The sequence below is a fragment of the Haliotis cracherodii genome, unplaced genomic scaffold, assembly GCF_022045235.1.
Source record: "Haliotis cracherodii isolate W230 unplaced genomic scaffold, xgHalCrac1.p SCAF_8, whole genome shotgun sequence".
NCBI classification, from domain to species: Eukaryota; Metazoa; Mollusca; class Gastropoda; order Lepetellida; family Haliotidae; genus Haliotis; species Haliotis cracherodii.
In genome coordinates this window covers 41,055,985-41,060,678 of record NW_027266341.1, presented here as the reverse complement: position 1 = coordinate 41,060,678, position 4,694 = coordinate 41,055,985, and the positions used below count along the sequence as shown (strand labels likewise).

The window sequence follows — 4,694 nt, the reverse complement described above, 5'->3', positions numbered from 1 at the left end:
TAAGTGTTTTGACAAGTCGAGAATACTCATACCGACGTACACCGGTCTGTTGAATCTTATATTACTCTTCTTCATATGCAACGCGGCTAAGTCGCTATCGAATATCTTGCTTCTGTTAAAAGCCGAACTGGCTAAAAGTTTCCTGAGTCTTTCTTCCTCATTAGATCTGACTAATTTAATATCAACACGCTTCCTTAGATTCTCCATAGTTTTACCAAATACTGAGTTATTCATGAGCTTATATAGATTCTTTTCAAAATCGCTGGTAGCTATCTTTCTTAAATCTGTGTTCAGCCTTATATAGGGCTCCATCCAAGGGCTTTGATCAAACTTTAGAACTCTGTGTATTTTCTTAAGTTTCATACCTAACGATAGATATAACTGGAGATTTCTGTAGTGAACTATATATATTGTCTTATCCATCAAATTTGGTACGAGTTTTTCTACGTTAGCTAACCTTGTATTACCCATCAAGGAGTTTTGATATTCCGACATCCAATCTTTATTAACCATTAATCTTTCGGGAGCTAGCGGATAACTGTTATGGTCTTTATGTAAGGAACTTGGATATTCCAAGTCAACTTCTAGTATGTACCCTTTATTCGCATCAATATTATGGATATCAATATCATCGACCAACTCAAAACCACCCGTGGGTAAAGGTTGACTCATAGCCCATCCGTACAAATTGTTGGCGTCGAGATATAATATGTGCGTGTCGGGTTTACTCGGATCATATCTGTAACACTATTCAGTGTGGCTAGAGGCTGTATAGGCAGGTGGACTCGTGGTGATCGGCGCACAGAAGAGATAGCCAGTGAACCGTATCAGTGGAGGAGGAAACACCCTCCACAGGTCAGGGTTTGGACAGTTACTGACTGGCAGTTGCTGCCAGCTATACTGGAGAGTTTCATGTCCAGGTAACCTAATGGTCACGATGGGACAGTTACTGACTGACAATTGCCGCTGGCTGATTGATGACCGTGTTAGACAAGGTTGTGCTTTGATTCTCCAGTGACCTAGTGGTCAGGAACTGTGTTAATTGGGAGGGACACCCTCCACACATCAGGGGATATATCAAGGAGTGTCCTGTTTTATAAATTAAGCTTGTAGCCCGAGCAGTGGTAGCTGGTACAGTTAAGATAGGAAAGCAAGTCATCCGAAACTTACAGAAAGCATGACAAACATGGTTCAGTTTTGGAAAGTAAACTTGCAGATAGCGACAGATTCAGTTGTGGAAAGTGAAGTTGCGGATAGCGACAGATTCAGTTGTGGAAAGTGAAGTTGCGGATAGCGACAGAGTCAGTTGTGGAAATTGAAGTTGCGGATAGCGACAGATTCAGTTGGGGAAAGTGAAGTTGCGGATAGCAACAAGGAGACATGTGGATAGAGTCCACTGAATTGAGCCGAACTAGGGACTCTGGTGCAAACTCACCCTCCGACAAGGGTAAGAATCCGAAACAGTTGCAATGGCTGGATTACTGTAGTATATTTCCCGGGGGTCGACTAGATGTCATTGTGACCGGCACAGGCCGAATATTTGCGGATAGCGAAACTAGGAGACTGGGAAAGGATTGTGTAGATACGTTTGGACATTAGAATCAGGTATATGATTCTTCTCTTATGTTTCAGAGAAAACATGAGTCCTCTAGGTTTACTCTTCCTGTTGGGGTTAGCTCAGGGTACAATTATGTATGAAAACATTATATTTCAAAAATTAAATGATATAACTACATCAAGGTCAAAGTGGTTAGTAACATTTGTTATTGATTTAAAGCCCTATGATCAGTTTATTGGGAAATGTAGGTATAACATTAACCAAGTTGCAATGATGATTAGACAGCTGTTGAGCCGCTACCACTCTAATCAATCAACAGGGATCTTAAGCATGTGTACTAAGTTAGATGAGGAAATCATAAGGCTGAAAGCAACCTTGAATGACCTAGTAGACAGTTTCTCCGAATATGGCAGGTTACGTACAAGACCCAAGCATTCACTATTGCCATTTGTTGGAAGTGCTTTGAGTTTTCTGTATGGCACTGTGTCTGAAGCTGACCTAAGTACTATTAACACAAATGTTCGTAGGCTTGCGGAAAATCAGGCAGGAATGGCACATGTTATACATGAAGGGCTCTCCATCCTTAATACAACAAGGATGCAAGTCTCAGAGAATCGCAACGCCATTAATGAAGTCGTTAACGATCTAGGTATAATCGAACAGGAGATCGCTAATGTCTCAGGGACATTGAGCAATCAAATAGCTAGGTTAGAATGGGCCACGAAGACCTATTTACAAATAGAATTGGCGATTGAAAATATTCGAAGTATGGTGCAAACATTTTTGTCCTATTTGGAACACCCCCAACTACAAATTAATATGTTGGCTTTGGGGCACTTGTCACCAAGCACCATAACGCCAAGTCAGTTACTGGCTCTACTGAATGACATCAAAGCTCACCTACCTTCTAAATTCCGGTTAGCCAATGATCCAGTGGGAAATTTATGGGGTTTCTATAAGTCCTTGCTGTGTACCACCGTACTGTTCGATGATAAGATATTAGTAATCACATCCATTCCGCTTTTGGATGTTAATGGTCAATTCGGAATTTACCAGGCTCATAATTTGCCGGTACCGCTAATAATGAATGGCATAAGCACGAAACCAAACGGCATAGATAATATGGTGGCAGAGAATCGGTTGGAAACAGAGGTGATTGCAGTCAATGCACAATGCACAAAGTATGCATTGCTGAAACCCTCAGAAGTACAGACATGTAACAAAACCGCTTACGGGCTATTGCCATATCCAAAGCCCAATCTACCCCATCAATCACAGCCACCTATGTGTCATCTCCCTATTTATGAAAGATGAGACGAAAGTCCGACAGACATGTCACACAGAAGTCAGTCAGGCCTAATGCTATATTGCCTATGGCAGAATATCTGACGGCGGGACGTTGGGTGTTGACAACAACTAAGAAGTTAGACCTACTAGTAGTGTGTAATAACAATAACCTGTTTTCTTACACTGTAGCGGTTTTGCGGCCGCTGGGAATAATGAAGTTGAATGCCTCATGTTCAGCATCTAATGACCATTTAACCTTACTTTCTTATTACCATAATGAAAGTCAATATGAGTTGGAAGATAATCTCATACAGTCGGTCCATACACCCAATGTCTCAAACATGTTACTATGGAAACCATTTATGAAAACTGCCATAAAATTGAACTTGACCAGGCTACCAGATAAACTCAAGGGTATTAAGAATATTCCTATGAATCATCTGATTGATCAGCTGAATGATTTACAGACAATGATACCAGATGATGAAACACCGGGTTGGAAGTATGTCTTAGGAGTAGCTTTGATTATAGTAGGGATACTGGTAGGGATGTTTCCATATGTATGATATATTAGACCCTGGCTAGCTAAACGAGGAAAGAGTAGGAGGAATGTCTGTGCTGCAACCAGCTTTGAGATGGCGCCAGTTGACACTGGAAGTGCAGTTCACGCCTACAGAGGAAGACTACCCTCTGCGCCACTCTCTTAAGATGAAGGGACCACGATCCAGCAGAGGTGGAACCAACTCCCGCCATACGGAGCATCTTCCCGACGCTGGATACGGCTACCATCGGACATCGTGAGGTCAACTAACTCTCATTAGTTGACAGAAGCACGACGGAAGTAAACCAGAGAAGCAGTGACATCTCCACGAGGTGTCATCTCTGCAGTCGGTCTGAAGACCGTATTACAGAACTTTTTAAGTTGACTTTGGAAAAAAATAACACAACGCATGGCAGACGATCGGACACGTCGCTCTTCTTGCACCCAGGATCTGGGTGTGCAAAGATGTTTTAGTATTTTTGTGATTACATTTTATGTATGGGTATTAATTTCTTGTAAAGGTAATGGACAACGGTTGTTGTTGAATTGTACATATACAGATGGTACTAATGTGTTACATGATTGTTGTAAGAAATTTTACGTGGAAAATGTCTTCATATGGAAAGAGTGAATGTAACACTATTCAGTGTGGTCAGAGGCTGTATAGGCAGGTGGACTCGTGGTGATCGGCACACAGAAGAGATAGCCAGTGAACCGTATCAGTGGAGGAGGAAACACCCTCCACAGGTCAGGGTTTGGACAGTTACTGACTGGCAGTTGCTGCAAGCTATACTGGAGAGTTTCATGTCCAGGTGACCTAATGGTCACGATGGGACAGTTACTGACTGACAATTGCCGCTGGCTGATTGATGACCGTGTTAGACAAGGTTGTGCTTTGATTCTCCAGTGACCTAGTGGTCAGGAACTGTGTTAATTGGGAGGGACACCCTCCACACATCAGGGGATATATCAAGGAGTGTCCTGTTTTGGTGACCTAATGGTCACGAACTGTCATGTACTGACCGACAACTGCCGTCATCTGATTGATGAATCGTGATTCAGGCTGACGAAATCGTGGTGCAAGCACGTGTTGGGTCATGTTCAGCCAGCCGGGCTCTCCACATATAAGCCGGTCCGTCAGTAAAGTCGACAGAGAGACACAGACGCAGAGAGAGAGAGGCAGGAAGGCACAGAACCAGCAACACCAACCAAGACCAGATCGACAGAGCCGTCCCGGAGAGCAGCCCAAGGTCTCTAACAGCCACCACGACTAACAACAACCAGTCAAGCTAGCTCCCAGCAGAACGA

General features: G+C 43.0%; 1 pseudogene; it reads left to right on the top strand.

The window, feature by feature from the left end:
- Nucleotides 1–1,639: 1,639 nt before the first annotated feature.
- LOC139450023 (uncharacterized) lies at nt 1,640–3,656 on the top strand (annotated as a pseudogene).
- Nucleotides 3,657–4,694: the final 1,038 nt, after the last annotated feature.